Raw genomic sequence first — 21,932 nt, 5'->3', positions numbered from 1 at the left:
TGGCTTCGTAAGAAGCATTTCAAGGTCCTGGAGTGGCCTAGCCAGTCTCCAGATCTCAACCCCATAGAAAATCTTTGGAGGGAGTTGAAAGTCCGTGTTGCCCAGCGACAGCCCCAAAACATCACTGCTCTAGAGGAGATCTGCGTGGAGGAATGGGCCAAAATACCAGCAACAGTGTGTGAAAACCTTGTGAAGACTTACAGAAAACGTTTGACCTGTGTCATTGCCAACAAAGGGTATATAACAAAGTATTGAGAAACTTTTGTTATTGACCAAATACTTATTTTCCACCATAATTTGCAAATAAATTAATTACAAATCCTACAATGTGATTTTCTGGATTTTTTTCTTCTCATTTTGTCTGTCATAGTTGACGTGTACCTATGATGAAAATTACAGGCCTCTCTCATCTTTTTAAGTGGGAGAACTTGCACAATTGGTGGCTGACTAAATACTTTTTTCCCCCACTGTATTACAGCCAACTTCCCCAATTGTTCAGTCATTTTTGCAATCATTGTCCATCCCCACACGATAAAATCGGCGAAGGGACTGTGGATCCGTCTCCGTACATTAGCACGTTCGTCACACGCAATATCTAAAATTTTGACTAAACTTGAGTGAATGATGCGTCTTGCCAGAGACCTGGCATTAAAAAAATTACACTGATTGGCCAGATGGTGGCGCTTGAAATTGCTAACTTTGAAAGGTCATGTCCCTAACACCGTTTGACCTAAAGTATGACATTTCGTACATAGGTCCCTCTCCTCACAAGGAACACATTTGCCTCAGGTACCCATAAGGTGGATTTTCGGCCATTTAGAATTTTGTGAAAAACACTTAAAATGCTACTCCTCTGGCAACGAATGACCGATCTGCACAAAACTTGCTACGTGGCATCTATGGACAAAGGTCTCAATGCAATATTTTCTAGACTCGTACCAAAAACAACATTGCCGCTATTGACCAATAAACATTCATGTGGGCGTGGTCTGGCACATAAATGCATATAAAATCAGTCAAGGATATTCTTATAGTAACAAAAGTTGGTACACGTTGCAAACACTGTCAAGACTCAACATATGCAAGAACATATCGACCACACGGTGGCGCTATAACGGGCACATGTTTATATCTCTTAATCTGTTTGACTCAGAGTGAAGAAATTTGGCACATGCTCGGGGATATGAGTCTAGCTAACCCACACGATATCTCAGACCCCACTGGCCCGATTTTGACAAAATTTGGGTGAATGAATGTGTCTTGCCATAGAGAGCCATTTACAAAATTACACTGATTGGCCCAAGGGGGGTGCTGCATTATTCGTGGGGGACGACATGTTTATTGTTGCCTTGTTTGGCTTTTATTTTCTACTTGTTGAGTAGCTCCCCTCCACCCTCCCTCCCCAGCTCCCCTCTCTCCCCCTAGCCCTTAGCCAAGCCATAACCCATTCATCCCCTCCACCCACTCCTCCCTCCCTCCCCAGCTCCCCTCTCTCCCCCTAGCCCTTAGCCAAGCCATAACCCATTCATCCCCTCCACATGCCTACTTTATGATGTCAAAACACATCACCTCAGGCTCAAACAAACATCTCACATCGTTAGCGCCTATCAAACCTTTATACCCTGCAGAACAGCAAAACCACACACCTGTTAGGGGGAAACACAAACAGCAACAGGAAATTACTTTTACTACGCACTTTCTTACAATGAGTTTTCCACCTCACATTATCACTCCATCTCTCTGTACAATAACACCATGCTATTCTTGAGAAAAGCCATGCGTAGAGTAAACAATCTCTGTTGCGAGCAGGGGGCTCAACACAACTCTTCCCCCCTTCTCCATAGGCCAACTCAAATGACTCAACCCCCCCCCATGCCTCATAGAATTACTACACTAACTCTACAAACTGTGGAAGAATTCCACTCACATAAACAAGATTATACAACCATGTGCACTTTCCCCAATAAACAGAAAGAGTGAGAGTGATAGAGTGAGAGTAGAGTGAGAGAGAGAGTGAGAGTAGGAGTGAGAGAGAGAGACACTCACCATCACCAACGAAAGCTACTCCACTCGTGTCTGTATTCTTTTGGATGGTTTCCTGCTGGCTGTAACAGCACCAGAGGCCCTGGCAGCCCCCCCACAGAGCAACTCACACTGAGAAAGCGGGGGGTGGGCTGCATGCAGGCGCTGGGGCTGTGAAAGCTGCAGGAGAGAGCAGGAGAGAAGAGGAGCTGCGCACGGCAGAGCTGGAGGAGGACGAGAGGAGGAGGAGGGCAGCAGCCTGGACGAGGAGAGGAGACACGGTGCTGGCGTCAGGGCCCAAAGACTCAGCACGCCACTGACAGACGGGCTGACTCGCTCCTCTCGCTTTTTCAAACCATGCCATCTCAAAACAAAAACACCCACGCACACTCTCTCTCCCCTGACCCCAGCCTGCTAGGGTTTTTTCCCTCCACTCTCACTCTATACACATCATTGTGCCCACCCCTTTAGACTGTACCCATCCAATCAGAGACAGGTTGACTTACTCCCGCCCATAAGCACACACCCACACAATACACAAACAGAAGGCAGAGAGAGAGCACTGAGGAAAGAGGGTGAGAGCAACAGGGAGAGGGAGGAAGAGCGCTAGCGAGAGCAACAATAAGGAGGGGTAGAACACGATCACGCAACAGAAAAAGAGCAACAGGAAAAGAGAGAGGAAGAGTAGGATGGAGGATAGAGGAGGAGTAAGGAAAGAGAGGAATGTGTGTGTAGGCCTATACAAATGAATACAGTGGCTTGCGAAAGTATTCACCCTTGGCATTTTTCCTATTTTGTTGCCTTACAACCTGGAATTAAAATGGATTTTTGGGCGGTTTATATCATTTGATTTACACAACATGCCTACCACTTTGAAGATGCTAAATATTTTTTCTCGTGAAACAAACAAGAAATAACACAAGAAAACAGACAACTTGAGCGTGCATAACTATTCACCCCCCAAAGTCAATACTTTGTAGAGCCACCTTTTGCAGCAATTACAGCTGCAAGTCTCTTGGGGTATGTCTTTATAAGCTTGACACATCTAGCCACTGGGATTTTTGCCCATTCTTCAAGGCAAAACTGCTCCAGCTCCTTCAAGTTGGAAGGGTTCCGCTGGTGTACAACAATCTTTAAGTCATACCACAGATTCTCAATTGGATTGAGGTCTGGGCTTTGACTAGGCCATTCCAAGATATTTAAATGTTTCCCCTTAAACCATTAGAGTGTTGCTTTAACAGTATGCTTAGGGTCATTGTCCTGCTGGAAGGTGAACCTCCGTCCCAGTCTCAAATCTCTGGAAGACTGAAACAGGTTTCCCTCAAGAATTTCCCTTTATTTAGCGCCATCCATCATTTCTTCAATTCTGACCAGTTTCCCAGTCCCTGCCGATGAAAATATGGTGTTCTCGGGGTGATGAGGTGTTGGGTTTGCGCCAGAAATTTTTTCTTGATGGCCAAAAAGCTAAATTTTAGTCTCATCTGACCAGAGTACCTTCTTCCATATGTTTGGGGAGTCTCCCACATGCCTTTTTGCAAACACCAAATGTGTTTGCTTATGTTTTTTTTGCAATGGCTTTTTTCTGCCCACTCTTCCGTGAAGCCCAGCTCTGTGGAGTGTACGATTTAATGTGGTCCGATGGACAGATACTCCAATCTCCGCTGTGGAGCTTTGCAGCTCCTTCAGGATTATCTTTGGCCGCTTTGTTGCCTCTCTGATTAATGCCATCCTTGCCTGGTCCGTGAGTTTTGGTGGGCGGCCCTCTCTTGGCAGGTTTGTTGTGGTGCCATATTCTTTCCATTTTTTTAAATAATGGATTTAAAAATGGTGTTCCGTGGGATGTTCAAAGTTTCGTATTTTTTTTTATAACCCAACCCTGATCTGTACTTCTCCACAACTTTGTCCCTAACCTGTTTGGAGAGCTCCTTGGTCTTCATGGTGCCGCTTGCTTGGTGGTGCCCCTTGCTTAGTGGTGTTGCAGACTGGGGCCTTTCAGAACAGGTGTATATATACACTGAGATCATGTGGCAGATCATGTGACACTTAAATAAAGTCCACCTGTGTGCAATCTAACTAATTATGTGACTTCTGAAGGTAATTGGTTGCACCAGATCTTATTTAGGGGCTTCATAGCAAAGGGGTTGAATACATATGCATGCACCACTTTTCCGTTATTTATTTTGTATACTTTTTTTAAACAAGTTATTTTTTTCATTTCACTTCACCAATTTGGACTATTTTGTGTATGTCCATTACATGAAATCCAAATAAAAATACAATTTAAATTACAGGTTGTAATGCAATAAAATAGAAAAAACGCCAAGGGGGATGAATACTTTTGCAAGGCACTGTACACACATCTGCAGGACTAAAAAGAAAGCATGCCTGCAGCAGGAGGGTACTAGTGCCCACAAGGCCAGTTCAATACAGTAGCACACTGACAACAAGCCTCACCTCCTTCCCTTCCGCTCTTTATCTCCTGCTGGCCCACAAACATGCTATGCAAACTAGTGATGTGCAGTTCATAGAGAAGCATAGAAAAGAAACATGACATGTTTAGAACTGATTATGGATCGCATGGTGCAAGAATGAATGCATTTAATTGATGATTGAATGTTATGATATCATGGATACATCTTTGTAGAACCAAAACATACACACAGCCTTTGCTCAACAAAGTCGAACACAAATTGTTTTGGGTGCTGCAGTTTGAACGATATTGTGCTCATCATCACCCTCACCGCAGTCAAGCAATGCATTCCGCCAAAAGTTGTTCACAATCTAGTCCGGTTGCAGCCACAACTAGACCTCATTTCAAATGTATCAAGAAATAATCTTAGTTGTATGCCTAGAAATCAATAAAATGTACATTGCTTAAAGCACACTTTTACAAGTCTCAGTCACAAATGAGAGCTCCAATAAGCCCCTTATGGTGAACGACATGTGAACAAGAGGCTTGTAGAATCAGGACTTGGGTTTTCAGTTCATCGTTCGCTAGTATGGGGTCCTGTGCACTCTGGGCCTTATAAATGAACAAAATTAGTCAAATGATTTGTTATCAGGGTCAGTAAAAAGAGCCGAACTTTCCATCACTAACGCAAACACCTTGTTTTTCCTGCTTCCGGTTGTTAGTGTTAAAAAATAATTTAAAAAAAACTTCTGACATGAGCTCTCCAGCAGGGAGGGTAGACAGACGGCACTGCAGAGGAGTCACTGCTACAACGCCAGATAGAACCTCAGAGAAAGAGCCACATCAAAATAGTCCATATATTACAACATATTCCTCTGCCTTCACACTCCTCCTCCCCTGCCTGCCTGCTCATACCAACTAGTTATCCTGGTCTCAGCAGCTCCGCCTACATAACTCATTGTGCAACACGAAGCTAGGTAGGCTAACAAAACACACCCAACGTTCTACTACTGTACAAAAGCAATCTGAAAAGGTTACACAATAGTTTATACAAGTACTGGGCTCAAGAACAGGTTTTTTTATAGCCACAAACACACAATAGCTAGTATCTCGGTGCAATGAAGACAAACATTTAAAGTGAGGAAAAAAGCCCCAAGATATATTTAAATGTTAAAGACTAGAAAGCAATGTCATTCCTCTGAAATAGGATCCAGAAAGATGACATCCATTTTGTCTGGAGCTTGCAGTAGAGTGCATGTGTGGGCGGATGAATATGTAAGCACATACGTGTCGGGGCAACACCATGCCTTAGCAAGCACACTGTGACTCTGCAGGATCACACAGCAAATCAGAGCAGTAAGCCCTGCACAATAAAGCACAGCACAGAGCACAGCCTGAGGGAGCAGACCAGAGGACTGATGCCTTTGTTACTGGGCAATTCCACGATAACAAAGTGATGCTGAAACTCAGATTCTTCCATTTAAAATGTATATCGAACAAAAACCAATGATCGCAAAGTTAAACAAACCATACAACTCTATGCACAAGGAAAATTGTTAAAAGTAGTCCTTGTGCATAGAGTTGTATGGTTTGTTTAACTTTGCGATCATTGGTTTTTGTTTGGCATGCATTTTAAAGTGAAAATCTGAGCCAGCATCACTATTTTACCGTGGAACTGCAATTATCAGCATTGTTATGAGGAGAATTACAGCAACAGTAGCCTACATATATACAGTGCATTCAGAAAGTTTAGACCCCTACCCTTTTTCCACTTTGTTACAGCCTTATTCTAAAATGGATGAAATTTAAAAAATCTACCCACAATACCCCATAATGACAAAGTGAAAACAGATGTATAAAAAAATTAATAGAAATACCTTATTTACATAAGTATTCAGACACTTTGCTATAAGACTCGAAATTGAGCTCTGGTGCATCCTGTTTCCATTGATCATCCTTGAGATGTTTCTAACTTGATTGGAGTCCACCTGTGGTAAATTCAATTGATTGGACATGATTTGGAAAGGCACACACGTCTATATAAGGTCCCACAGTTGACAGTGCATGTCAGAGCAAAAACCAAGCCATGAGGTCAAAGGAATTGTCCGTAGAGTTCCGAGACAGGATTGTGTCGAGGCACAGATCTGGGGAATAGTACCAAAACATTTTTGCAGCATTGAAAGTCCCCAAGAACACAGTGGCCTCCATCATTCTTAAATGGAAGAAGTTTGCACCACCAAGACTCTTCCTAGAGCTGACCGCCTGGCCAAATTGAGCAATGGGAGGGAAGGGCCTTGGTCAGGGACGTGACCAAGAACCCGATGGTCACTCTGACAGAGCTCCAGAGTTCCTCTGTGGAGATGGGAGAACCTTCCAGAAGGACAACCATCTCAGCAGCACTCCACCAATCAGGACTGTATGGTAGAGTGGCCAGATGGAAGCCACTCCTCAGTAAAAGGCACATGACAGCCCACTTGGAGTTTGCAAAAAGGCACTTAAAGGACTCTCAGACCATGAGAAACAAGATTCTTTGGTCTGATGAAACCAAGATTGAACTCTTTGGCCTGAATGCCAAGCGTCACGTTTGGAGGCAACCTGGCACCATCCCTACACTGAAGCATGGTGGTGGCAGCATCATGCTGTGGGGTTGTTTTTCAGCGGCAGGGACTGAGAGACTAGTCCGGATCAAAGGAAAGATGAACAGAGCAAAGTACAGAGAGATCCTTGATGAAAACCTGCTCCAGAGGGCTCAGGACCTCAGACTGGGTTGAAGGTTCACCTTTCAACAGGACAACGACCCTAAGCACACAGCCAAGACAACGCAGGAGTGGCTTCGGGACAAGTCTCTGAATGTCCTTGAGTGGCCCAGCCAGAGCCCGGTCTTGAACCTGATCGAACATCTCTGGAGAGACCTGAAAATAGCTGTGCAGTGACGCTCCCCATCCAACCTGACAGAGCTTGAGAGGATCTGCAGAGAAGAATGGGAGAAACTCCCCAAATACAGGTATACCAAGCTTGTAGCGTCATACCAAAGAAGACTCAAGGCTGTAATCGCTGCCAAAGATGCTTCAACAAAGTACTGGGTAAAGGGTCTAAATACTTATGTAATTGTCCGTTTACTTTTTTTTTTACATTTGCAAAAATTTCTACAAACCTGTTTTTGCTTTGACATTATGGGGTATTGTGTGTAGATTGATGAGGGGGGGAAAAACGATTTAATCAATTTTAGAAAAAGGCTGTAATATGGAAAAAGTCAAGGGGTCTGAATACTTTCCGAATGCACTGTAGGTTATATCTACAGGTACATGACAAAATAAAGGAAACACCAACAGGGCATTGGGCCACCATGAGCCAGAACAGCTTCAATACACATTGGCATAGATTCTACAAGTGTCTGGAACTCTATTGGAGAGATGAGACACCATTCTTCTACGAGAAATTCCATCATATGGTGTTTTGTTGATGGTGGTGGAAAACGCTGTCTCCAGAATGTCCTATACGAGTTTTCAATTGGGTTGAGATCTGGTACCAGAGACGGCCATTCATTGACCACTCGTGCCCTGTGGATGGGGCCATAGACATGGTAGCCAAAATAATATCTTGCCCAGCATTTTTATACATGACCCTAAGCATGATGGTATGTTAATTGCTTAATTACCTGTGTGGAAGCAACTCTTTTCAATACACTTTGTATCCCTCATTTACTCAAGTGTTTCCATTATTATTGTCCATCTACAGCTGTTTCTCCATTGTGGATTCCCTGTCATGGTTGATTTATTTGTAGCCTAATATCATGTTTCAATGTACAAAGACGACATGGAAATTACAGAGTGGAAATCACACAAAAACCCAATACTAGTAAAAGAAATGTCACGATTGATTTAAAAACTCTCAACTAGAAACAAATTATTCTCTATGTTGGGATCCCTAAAACGGGATCCATGCCATAACATTAAAAGTCCGTTACAAATAAACCTGTTCAGTTACTGCATTAAAACATTATTCGATGAACAACATTTAGAATTGGTGCAACAAGATTATTGTGATGACATGTAATCAGTTATTAGAAGGCTTACCAGTCAAACAGAAGCCTTGGCATTGATCAGCGCAATAAATTATGCAACACAGTCACTCTCAACTGAGCTGGAACATGTCAAAACAGCAGAATATGAGTTAGGCTACACTTGATGGTGGCCCAGTTGATAACACACCAGCCAAACCCATAGGAACGCTAGGCCAGACTGACCTACATTACATTATAGGACAGAGTGACCTACAGAAAACTCATTTCAGGTGGTCTGGCCTGGCCACCCACTGAAGATTAAGTCTCATCATGTAGCCTACTATCTCATGTCTGATCTATCCACACTGTACTGTAGGCCTATGCTATCATTTCCCATCCAGTCATTTGGCCATTCTGTCACTGAGGAACCACAGAACAGCAATGACTGTCCCCTCTGTCTGCCACACAAAAGGCACAACAGATATCACCACTGACAATGACTGATCTGTCTGTCAGGCTCGAGGTTCAGTGATATTACTGGGCAGACCATGTCAGACAACAGCTGTAGGGTGACTCGCCAACAACAAGAGTGTGGCACCCTGAGCTGACAACTGTGCAACGTGGCTTTTAGAAATCTATTTTGGCTACAATTAGTATTTCAGGGTGAGGTTTACTGTGCCCTTTCATAAAGAGTCTGACTGTCAGTGACTATAACACTCGGTTTGCCATGCAGGGTAGCAGGTTTGGCTTGCTGAGTCCAGATGGAGGCAGGGCTGTGCAGCATGCTCCCTCCACCAGCCTGAGCATGGCCTTCACACACTGTTCTCAGCAGCTTTCTGGAGATGGGTGAGGATACCACAGCCGGGGTCCCTCCTACTACACCAGCTCAATGAAAGATACCAAAATAAGACCAAACCCTAATTTAACATAAGACCACGTAACTATTTAGACTTCACAGTAAACATTGCTTTTGTGTCAATGGGATATTGCATGAAAGTTCAAATTGAACATGCAGATCTCAAAATAGGACTCGGACCAAAATGTCTTCCTCTCCCATAACAAGGCTATGACAACAAAAATCTAACATGACGAAAACGTAACTACCACATATCTATTTCATGATGCACACGTCAGAGTAGCACTAATAGCTGCTTCCATGGGGCTTTCATTCAAGTCAATGTGAAAGGAGGTACAGTCCCTTCAGAAAATATTCATACCCCTTGACTCATTCCACATCTTGTTGCATTACAGCCTGAATTCAAATAGGATTAAATAGATTGTCATTATGGGGTATTGTGTGTAGATTGGTGAGGGTAAAACAAAAGTGAAAACATGTTTTTAGACATTTTAGCAAATTTATTGAAAATGAAACACAGAAATATCTAATTTACATAATCATTCACACCCTAGTCAATACTTTGTAGAAGCACCTTTGGCAGCGATTACAGCTGTGAGTCTTTCTGGGTAAGTCTCTAAGACCTTTCCACACCTGGATTGTGCAACATTTGCCCATTATTATTTTCAAAATTCTTCAAGCGCTGTCAAATCGGTTATTGATCATTGCAAGACAAAAATGTTCAGGTCTTGCCATAGCTTTTCAACTACACTGAACAAAAATATGAACGCAACATGTAAAATGTTGGTCCCATGTTTCATGAGCTGAAATAAAAGATTCCAGAAATGTTCCATACGCACCAAAAGCTTACTTCTCTAAAATGTTGTGGACAAATTTGTTTACAGCCATGTTAGTGAGCATTTCTCCTTTGTCAAGATAATCCATCGACCTGACAGGTGTGGCATATCAAGAAGCTGATTAAAATGGCATGATCATTACACAGGTGCACCTTGTGCTGTGGACAATAAAAGGCCACTCTAAAATGTGCTGTTTTGTCACACAACACCACAGATGCAATTGGCATGCAGACTGCAGGAATGTCCACCAGAGCTGTTGCCAGATAATTTAATGTTAATTTCTCTACCATAAGCCGCCTCCAACGTGGTTTTAGAGAATCTGGCATTATGTCCAACCGGCCTCACAACCGCAGACCATATGTAACCACTCCAGCCCAGGACCTCCACATCCGGCTTCTTCACCTGCGGGATAATCTGAGACCAGCCACCCGGACAGCTGATGAAACTGTGGGTTTGCACAACCAAATAATTTCTGCATAAACTGTCAGAAACCATCTCAGGGAAGCTCATCTGCTGCGTGCTCGTCATCCTCACCAGGGTCTTGACCTGACTGCAGTTCGGCGTCGTAACCGACTTCAGTGGTCAAATGCGCACTTTCGATGGCCACTGTCACGCTGGAGAAGTGTGCTCTTCACAGATGAATCCCGGTTTCACCTGTACTTACGCTGAGGTCAACGTTGTGAACAGTGCCCCATGGTGGCGGTGAGGTTATGGTATGGGCAGGCATAAACTACGGACAACATACACAATTTCATTTTATCAATGGCAATTTTAATGCACAGAGATACCGTGACAAGCTCCTGAGGCCCATTGTCGTGCCATTAATCCGCTGTCATCACCTCATGTTTCAGAATGATAATGCACGGCCAGGTCACAAGGATCTGTACACAATTCCTGGAAGCTGAAAATGTCTTCTATGGTCTGCACGACAGCGTGTTCCAGTTCCCGCCAATATCCAGCAACTTCGCACAGCCATTGAAGAGGAGTGGGACAACATTCCACAGGCCACAATCAACAGCCTGATCAACTCTATGCCAAGGAGATGTGTTGCGCTGCATGAGGGAAATGGTGTTCACAACCGATACTGACTGGTTTTCCGATCCACACCCCTAGCTTTTTATTTAAGGTATCTGTGACCAACAGATGCATATCTGTATTCCCAGTCATGTGAAATCCATAGATTAGGGCCTAACGAATTCATTTCAATTGACTGATTTTCTTAAATGAACTGTAACTGAAATTGTTGCATTTATATTATTGTTCAGTGTAGCTCCATTCCGTTTATTTTAAAAACTCCCCAGTCCTTAACAATTATAAGCATACCCATAACCTGATGCAGCCACCACTATGCTTGAAAATATGGAGAGTGGTACTCAGGAATGTGTTGTATTGGATTTGTCCCAAAGATAACATTTTATATTCAGGATTAAAAGTTAACTGCTTCACCAATTTATTTGCAATATTATTTTAGTGCCTTGTTGCAAACAGGATGCATGTCTTGGAATATTTGTATTCTGTACAAGCTTCCTTCTTTTCACTCTGTCAATTAGGTTAGTATTGTGGATTAACTACAATGTTGTTGATCCATCCTCAGTTTTCTCCTATCACAGCCTCAAAATCTGTAACTGTTGTAAAATCGCCATTGGCCTCATGGTGAAACCCCCCCCCCCCCCCCCCCCCCCCATTCATGACAGTGCTACCTAGGATTCCATAATTCGGCTAAAAGCAACTATACCACTGCATGCTAAACAACTAGCTGTATGGATCACTGGGAATAAAAACAGTTGTAGCATGGAGAAATCTCTTAAAAGGACTACAACAAATGTAATGAGATGGTGGACACAGAGTATGTTATTCCCAAAAGTACCCTTTTCATTTTCAAGATTTAAACAATTGATGCAATGTTAGAATGTCTCAGTTCTCCCTCCATTGTTTTAGCCATTAAGGGTCTCTTGGTGCAGTATGTTATTGCTATAAGTCGAGGAGGAAGTCTATTGGATGACATGCCAAATCAATGCGCAACTTGAACTCTTAACATTTCCTTCCAATCATTGACTTCTGATTCGATGTGAAATTGTTTGTAATTGCTCTTATTCACGTTTGAGTTCTCAATATTCAAAATAATAACTGTTTTCACTTTCCAAATTGTATAATAAGGTCACGACTAGGGATTAATATTTTCCTGAAAGTCTACCAAGTTTCAATACCGGGAATAATTCATATATATCCCGAGAAATACTGCAAAAATCCGAAGTGCCCATTTAAAGCGTTTAAAACCAAGATATGGTCACTATGCCAGGGTTCTCCCAAAATATGATTGTCGACGTGCCACATTGCCGTCTTGGCTGCTCCACTATGTAAAGATTTCACTGCAAGTGAAACTGATATTTAGTAATGATAGAGCAACTTTGATCGCTAATAACATTGTTGTGAATTGAAAAACAGGCCGTTAAACTCAGAGCGTTATCATGTTCCTCAATTAATTCAGCACATTTCATCAGTAGGCCTAGGCTCTCTCGACACACCCCGAGTAGGCCATAGCGTTGTCGAATCATACAAACTTTGTAACGGCAATCAAACAAAAGTCAAATGACCGAAGTTGCTAAACTTGCTAGATAACCTCCAACAAATGACAGAATATCTCCTATTTGGCAGAATCAAGCTGATGATTATACAGACAGCAGATCAGCTTATGAATAACGGAGAAATGAAGAGGGGCAGTTGTTTAAACAATAAGGTATCTTAACGGGGACCAACTCTGTAAAAAAAAATATCCATATCTACTCTCCTACCATTTGTTGATCACACATTCTCTACCAAAGCTCTCATATGGGCAGCAATACGAGACAGCGCAGAGAAGCGGGGGAAATGTTATAGCAGTATTTTGACATTAATAGGCGAGCCGTGCTTTGATAATGCAACCTATGGATTACAGAATAAAGTTAGGAATTTTAATGCGACACAGTCAGGACTTTGGGTTTCAGTGGGATAAATAATACACTTGATCTAGGCTACATTATTGCATGCTAAATGTTTCTGATCAGTGACAGATGAGCAAATTAGCTACCACTTCCACTTTTCCCAGCCTAATTGTTACCAAATATCCAAACAGAGATTAAGTGAAAACAAAGCTCTGACATTGATTGATTTATATAGAATAGTTCCCCACGCTTATCAATTTATGGTGACTTTGTATGAAGTAAATATGCTAGGCTAAAGCCTTCCATGCGACCACCTGTTTGGATAATGTGCCATTTTATTTTTTGCCAATCTGCTGCTGCACATGTTGTGTATTTTGTGGAATTGTATTAGTGCGACATTGGGAGAACATTTTGTAATTTCCCGGGTCTTGTCACTTAATTTTCTTCTGGAAATGTGAAGTGTGGTTACATATGTTAATCCCTAGTCACGACAGATTGGATACGAAACTGAAGAAGAAGTGGCTGATTTCCTTATCACACTCTTTCCCACATTTTCAAATTACAATTTTCTTAGGGCATTGTGCCCTATGAACTGAACATTGACAAAAGTGTTCCAATTCATAAAGCTGATGATCCAGCAAACTTTACAAATTACAGACCAATCTCAACATTTTTGGAGAAGCTTGCATACAACAAATTAATAAAATATCTGAACAAGGAAAGTCTGTTGTTATATAAACATCAGTATGGCTTCAGAAAATCTCACTATCTACATGGCTGTTACTTATTTAATTGACGAAATACTGTACATATGGCAAATGAATCTCTCAAAAGCATTGATACTGTTGATCATATTTTATTTCAAAAACTTGAAACTATGGTCGTGAATGAACAATCTCTGCTTTAGGTTATCCATCTATCTCAAGGCTAGAAAGTGACTTTCAACGGAATTGACTCCCCCTCTGGAGATTAAGTGTGGTATGCTGCAGGGATCAATTCTTGGACCCCTATTATTTCTGATCTACAGTGGGGAGAACAAGTATTTGATACACTGCCGATTTCGCAGGTTTTCCTACTTACAAAGCATGTAGAGGTCTGTAATTTTTATCATAGGTACACTTCAACTGTGAGAGACGGGATCTAAAACAAAAATCCAGAAAATCACATTGTATGATTTTTAAGTAATTCATTTGCATTTTATTGCATGACATAAGTATTTGATCACCTACCAACCAGTAAGAATTCCGGCTCTCACAGACCTGTTAGTTTTTCTTTAAGAAGCCCTCCTGTTCTCCACTCATTACCTGTATTAACTGCACCTGTTTGAACTCGTTACCTGTATAAAAGACACCTGTCCACACAGTCAATCAAACAGACTCCAACCTCTCCACAATGGCCAAGACCAGAGAGCTGTGTAAGGACATCAGGGATAAAATTGTAGACCTGCACAAGGCTGGGATGGGCTACAGGACAATAGGCAAGCAGCTTGGTGAGAAGGCAACAACTGTTGGCGCAATTATTAGAAAATGGAAGAAGTTCAAGATGACGGTCAATCACCCTCGGTCTGGGGCTCCATGCAAGATCTCACCTCGTGGGGCATCAATGATCATGAGGAAGATGAGAGATCAGCCCAGAACTACACGGCAGGACCTGGTCAATGACCTGAAGAGAGCTGGGACCACAGTCTCAAAGAAAACCATTAGTAACACACTACACCGTCATGGATTTCAATCCTGCAAGGTCCCCCTGCTCAAGCCAGCGTATTTCCAGGCCCGTCTGAAGTTTGCCAATGACCATCTGGATGATCGAGAGGAGGAATGGGAGAAGGTCATGTGGTCTGATGAGACAAAAATATAGCTTTTTGGTCTATTTTTTATTTTTGTTATTTGTTATTTTTTATTTTTTTTGTCATTTAGCAGACACTCTTATCCAGAGCGACTTACAGTTAGCGCATACATTATTTTATCGAACCCACAACCCTGGCGTTGCAAACGCCATGCTCTACCAACTGAGCTACATCCCCTGCCGGCCATTCCCTCCCCTACCCTGGACGACGCTGGGCCAATTGTGCGCCGCCCCATGGGTCTCCCGGTCGCGGCCGGCTACGACAGAGCCTGGATTCGATCCAGGATCTCTAGTGGCACAGCTAGCACTGCGATGCAGTGCCTTAGACCACTGCGCCACTCTGCCGTGTTTGGAGGAAGAAGAAGGATGAGTACAACCCCAAGAACACCATCCCACCGTGAAGCATGGAAACATCATTCTTTGGGGATGCTTTTCTGCAAAGGGGACAGGACGACTGCACCGTATTGAGGGGAGAATGGATGGGGCCATGTATCGCGAGATCTTGGCCAACAACCTCCTTCCCTCAGTAAGAGCATTGAAGATGGGTCGTGGCTGGGTCTTCCAGCATGACAACGACCCGAAACACACAGCCAGGGCAACTAAGGAGTGGCTCCGTAAGAAGCATCTCAAGGTCCTGGAGTGGCCTAGCCAGTCTCCAGACCTGAACCCAATAGAACATCTTTGGAGGGAGCTGAAAGTCCGTATTGCCCAGCGACAGCCCCGAAACCTGAAGGATCTGGAGAAGGTCTGTATGGAGGAGTGGGCCAAAATCCCTGCTGCAGTGTGTGCAAACCTGGTCAAGACCTACAAGAAACGTATGATCTCTGTAATTGCAAACAAAGGTTTCTGTACCAAATATTAAGTTCTGCTTTTCTGATGTATCAAATACTTATGTCATGCAATAAAATGCAAATTAATTACTTAAAAATCATACAATGTGATTTTCTGGATTTTTGTTGTTGTTTAGATTCCGTCTCTCACAGTTGAAGTGTACCTATGATAAAAATTACAGACCTCTACATGCTTTGTAAGTAGGAAAACCTGCAAAATCGGCAGTGTATCAAATACTTGTTCTCCCCACTGTATATATTTTTACTCTCACAGAGATCTCAATTACCTTATTAATGTTGAACTGTGTAATTTCTCAAAGTGGTTTAAAATCAACAAATTGTCACTGAATCTCAAAAAACTACTTTGTATTATGTGGTCCAAAGAACAGAAAATACAATACAGACTATATAGGGGTCCATATTGACAATATACCTGTTGATCAAGCCTGTACAACCCACTTTCTTGGTGTTTTGATTGATGATGAATTGTCATGAAAACCACATATAGACAATAACCTCTAAGATCGCCAAAAATGTGGATACTTGGCAAAATTAGATATCTCAAAACAGGAGCACTACTCTGTCTCTATTTCACAATGATCTTCTCATTCATCAGTTACTTTAGCATTACATGGGCCAGAACACACCAAACTACTATCAATCTGTTTTAGAGACCATTAACCATCACTTCTCAAACAATTAGGACTCCTGAATATTTATCAAATTAATTATCTTCAAGTTGCTCAATTTGTTTACGGCTCTTTACAAATCACTTATTCCCTCCTTCCTTCAAAAACTATTTCACCGCCACATATGAATTCCAATCTCAATTCTGAATTACCTACAGAGGCCCTATGATCTGGAACTCACTCCCGCCTGATTTTGCCAAGCTCTCTCTCATTATTATTATTTTTTAATTAAGAAACAAACTGACAACCAGGACTGGTGCATAGTAATGTTAGCCAGGTGAGCCAGCCAGGGTAGCAGAACCTTGATGGCAGAGCTGGCTTGGTGAACTGTGGAACTTACATTGAACAGGTTTGTCTTGTTCCTCTCACAGAAAAGTCCTTGTGCTGGCATATGCTTCAGCTGTTGCCATGGGACACTGCTTCCTAGCAACACATCTCGTGCCGACCGCAGATTCTGTGAAAACACAAAATTATCAGAAAACGGGGGGCATAAAAATGGGGGGGATGCCCCTCAAGAGGCAGACCACATGAACCACAAACACGAGACAAAGAAAAATGTGAAAATGTTACATCATACTACAAGCTTGATTGAATCTCTCATTTTCAGATGCATCATCCACTACAGTACCTAACATCACTGTACTGTTACCTTGTTCCCTGTCATAGCTGCTCTGATGGACATTAACTGTAGTTTAACAGTACAAAGTGACTGTAGCTGAAGTCAATTTGTTGACATGCAAGGGGTGCTCCTTTTTAAATCAGCACTGTGACGTTTTTATTAGATGGTGGAGAGGTTGGGTTAGGCAGAGGAATGGCCATTCAGATAGACATGGAACATATCGCAGACAAGACATTTCCACCACTGCCCTTTTTGAAAAGCTTGCCAACTCTGGCCACTAAATGTGGAGCTGTAAAAACCCAGTGCCAAATGATCTGAGATTACAGGCCCTCCTGCCAATCCCTGACTTCCTTAATGAGTCTCACACTGACCATCCCAGCCAATGCAGATTTAGCCTAACTGTGCCTGGGAGCAAAAGAGGTGCAGAGGCTTTAGTAGAGGGGAGCGGTTCACCCTAGTACAACTACGATTCTCCCACAGGGCCACGTCATATTGTGTTATTTTCAATGTTTCAATAATGTATCACAGCAATAAAGTTGGTCCAGGCATTTGGCATCTCTCCTGGACCAGCTGTCAGGAAAGATCAACAGTCATCTACAGTATCTGTTTCAGCAGGGAAGGCCTTGTACATTAAGTTCCATACCAAAATCAAGTGTTGTGGACAGATATAAATGATCATATTTAATGACAAATTCATAAAAGCCATCTGAATTTGTTTAAGGTTCTGCACAAAGAAATCAGAGCTAGGCTATTTAATTTCTCAACTATCCATCCACCACACATTCCTGTTACAATAGGGCAATTCCACAGTAACAGGGTGATGCTGAGACTCTGATTTATAACTTTAAAATGTATACCAAACAAAAACCAATGATTGTAAAGTAAAAAAATTCTGAGTCTCAGCATCACTTTGTTACCGTGGAATTTGCCCAACACTAACCCATAGCCTGAATCTAGTATTCTCTGAGAAATGTACGATAACATTAGCTTGTAATTCAAACCCCAGGAGAAGTAGGATTTGTAGTGAAAAACAAACAGGTTTGTCACTTATTAACCAAGAGGGCTACAGACCTGAACAGCCACAATGCTGCCACTGGTCTGTAACTTTGAGAAGTAGGTAGTTACTTGACAATTTAGCAGAACAGCTCAATTCCTTGTTTTTCATTCAACTCCAAAGGAAATGTAATACAGAACCAATTATGGACTTACCTTTTCACTTCTAAAAAGGTGCAGGCTTTGTGATTTTGAGATTCTTAATCCATTTTTGTCACGTCTAAAACACTGGCGCAGTAAAATACAGCCAGTCAGGGGCCCAGGTCAGTCTACCTGACTGAATGAATCCTCTAACCTCAAGATGAAAAGCATGCTCTGAGGAGAGCTACATAACAGTCTCAAAAGGTTCATAAAGAGACAAGCAACAGTTCACTACGCTGTTATCAATGACCAAAACTCTGCCCTGGATATTGGCTAACCCAACCTCACTGAATTGGGACCAGCAGTCCCACAGGAGGGGCTGACTGGCAAAGTGCTGACTGTAGGGCGTCACGACACTACGCAGTCTTGCTGTGCCAAACCTGGCTGAGAGAGCACTGTGTTGCTGCCACCCACGCACACCTCTGCACACAGAGCCTTGTGTCCAACGCACACTCTGCTGTTTCAGCACCTACTATACCATCCCATAAACCCCACAGTCCCACAGGCAAACTGGCACAATTGATAAGAGGAAGTCAGAGTCCAAGCCAAACAAATTGCAGACATAAAATTTGTAGAAAAACACCATCTATTTGAATACCAACATACCATACTTGAGGCAATGCTGTAAACTAGATTCATGGTTTCAGATCTGAGGGTTTTAAATGTCAGATTTAATTGCAGGAAATGCCACTGATGATAAGTGTAGGTGTGAATATTCCTGTCAAAACATTCTGTGAATGAATGTTAGCGAGCCATGCATTATATGGAGGGAGGGTGGACCAACTAACCTGTTGGGTCTTGCTGTTGGTGTAGAAGAAGGCCAGGCGGTAGCGGCTCTTGTAGTGCTGAGGGAAGCGGCTCAGGCAGAGGAAGAGACTACGGACACACATCTCCACCAGCATGCGCCGCTGCTCAGTCCGTTCAGCAGGGAGGGCCTTGGGCACCTCCACCATAAATGTGGGTTTGGGGGGTGGCCTGATACATGTGGGTTTGGGGGGTGGCCTGGTGAGACTGGTGAGTGGACGAGGCCTTAGGATGGAACAGGCAGTGGATGAGAGCAGGGATCTATGGTCGGCTTTAGCGCATCAGCCTTAGGTACTGTCACTGACATGGTGTCTACTACTTCTTGGTCCTCCAGCAAGATTACGGTCCTGTCCTTCTTGTTTTTGTGTGGAATTCAAGGTTTAAAGAGGAGAGATTTTCAAACATTAACATGTCCTGCCCTCCCTAAAACACAACAGTCATTGACTTCCACAATATCACTAAAGAACATCCTATTTAAGAAATACTAAAGCTGATGTTCGGGTAGAATGCTTTTCCATTAGTGCATTTCAGGATAAAAGGAAAAACAAAACCCACCTATGTCTTTAACTGTAGGCTGGCCCTCCTTGATGGGGGTGGTGTTCTCAGATGAAGAGGTACTGCCCTTCCCAGACTAAAGCTTAATATGGCTACTGGCCTGGGAGCTGGCGGGGTCTGTGAAGGCATCCTGGGTGGAGTTGTTGTCCAACAGCATCACCACCACGCTGTCCTGACTGCACTCTGCCAGGAGTCAAACACAAACACTGATCATGTGGCCAACTGTGAGCCTGGCCTGGGTGCCAGTTACACCCATGGACCATCCTCTGGGTTATCAAGGGATCAATCACAAACCTGTTAAGGCTTTCATTCAGGAATAAAATAGTTTTGTGGATCCCAAAGAATGAAATGGGGTAAGTGTGTATAGTAGTGTTAATTCTCTATATACATCAGGATCATCAGCAGGATAGCCATTATAGTAATCGTACAAACATAAAACAGCACTAGACCTTAGTCATGCTTTGAGGGAGGCCTTTGCACAGCACCGAAGCCACTGAAAAAAATAGGTGCCTGCATTCTTCTTAATAAGCACATTGTGCAACCTCAGCAAGAAGCTGCAGTCTTCTGCAGACAATAACCAAATTAGCAGGGGGGCAACAAAGTTCTATGAAAGGAGCTCTGGGGACTTGTTAAAGACCTACTGTAATTAGCCAAATGTAAAAATGTAGCCGATAGAGGTGTTGTAATAAAGATTGCCCCTTAAAAGAAAAGTGTGGGGTAGTGATGAAGTTGTGAAAATTGTGGAACTCATTTCAGGACACCTTTACATTGAACAATTGTTTCCCTAAAATTGTGCATAACACTAATGTCCTGAATATGGATTTAAGAGCAGTTTGTGGGAGGGACTTAAGTGCAGTACCATTCAGGGATGCCAGCCACATTGGAGACCTGGGAAGGCAGGAATCATGGTCAAGTTCTGGGGTGGCTGTTAAAAGATATCAGGAGTTTGTTTTAAAAACACACAAAAAAAAGCTACATTCCTGATTTGACAATAGTACTCCTCGTAATTGCTGACTGTTACCATGATGCGTTTCAGACAGGCATCAAACAGGAAGGGCTTGGCACCCACTGGCAAACCTGCCTGCACATGGTGGTTCATTTCTGCCATCTAGCTCAAAGGATGTGTGCCAATGAGGTGCCAACCACGTTCTGACTGATTTGGCATTATATCATCATCATATCAACTGAACACAATTGCAATGAAAACACAGTAATTATGGCATAACTTTCAAATACAATCAAATAGGTTAAGATCTTTGTTGCAAATGTAAGCCAACACCAAACCCAAGTCAAATAGTAGCCCATGGTCCAAGTCACACGGCAGACCATTTAGTGGAGTGTTTGTGAGAGGACTGAAGTTGTCCAGTGACAGCATTCTTCCCCTGGGATCTACATGCATATAAATGACAAAGCAGGTGGCAGAAGCAAGCAGGCAGAGAGGTAGCAGGCAGGTAGGTAGGCAGGTAAGTAGGAAGGAATCTGGAAAGGGTGACAGAGAAACTGGCAACATGGGCAACATGGCTGCAGTATTCAGACATTCAAGCTAAAAAGGGCATACTGAAAAACAAAATGCCAAAGGCTGTTTTTATGGTATAGTGCAATGATATTTTGCAAAGCCGTTTGTAATGAATGGTCAGTTTACATTCAATATTTACAACAGCATTTATTCAATGATATTGTTTCACTTGTGGCAAATATTTGTTTTTAACCCTTGACGTCTTTGCAACAATGTAAACAATACACAATGCTGCTGTGAATATAATTTCAATTATGGGACATACTGGAGAAAAGGAAACCGGAACCAATTGTACATTTCTGTATATAGCCCTATGTTTCTACAAGGGAAAAGCTACTAAGAATACTGCTTCATACATGTGCATTTCAGCTTTTTTGCAGGAACATATTATGCAAATCTGTCCTCAAGTATTAACTGGCACACACGTAAAAAAATTTAAAATAATAATAACATTATTTTTACATGATTGCTTCCGCTCTGTAAAATACGCTCTTAAATGGTCCGTACATTTAAACGTAGGTTTAGCATACTCAGATTTTGTGCATTTTAAAAAGACGCACAGAGTTATACACACTGTGGTGAAGGAGACAATCAGCTCACCACCAACGATTGGGAGTTAAGAGTAAACTGCTTGTGTCCCTCACACTACTGTTGTCATGCAATGCTAAGTGTTAAAATGTAGAGCAAAGTTGCATCAGCGCATTAACTGATATCATATTGTGTTGGTAATACATTTTGAAAAGCTACCTCTCTTTTACTGAAGGATTTTTAACACTGCTCTTATATAGTCTGTATTTGGACAGTATAGGTCTAGTAAAGTAGAATAATTTAA

General features: G+C 42.5%; 1 pseudogene across 1 annotated transcript in view; it reads right to left on the bottom strand.

Annotated features, from left to right (window-relative positions):
- Nucleotides 1–21,932, bottom strand: part of LOC311145067 (calcineurin-binding protein cabin-1-like) — a 92,291-nt pseudogene that overhangs the window by 43,761 nt on the left and 26,598 nt on the right. Inside the window, exons 21-24 of the transcript XR_014615572.1 lie at nt 20,444–20,509; nt 19,585–19,767; nt 19,014–19,300; nt 16,753–16,866 (exon numbers count right to left, since the gene is read on the bottom strand). The product of XR_014615572.1 is annotated as a calcineurin-binding protein cabin-1-like (transcript). The remainder of the gene's footprint in view (nt 1–16,752; nt 16,867–19,013; nt 19,301–19,584; nt 19,768–20,443; nt 20,510–21,932) is intronic.

The sequence above is a fragment of the Coregonus lavaretus genome (assembly GCF_964263955.1).
Source record: "Coregonus lavaretus genome assembly, chromosome: 17".
Taxonomy (NCBI): domain Eukaryota; kingdom Metazoa; phylum Chordata; class Actinopteri; order Salmoniformes; family Salmonidae; genus Coregonus; species Coregonus lavaretus.
This window is presented reverse-complemented; position numbering and strand designations above follow the sequence as displayed.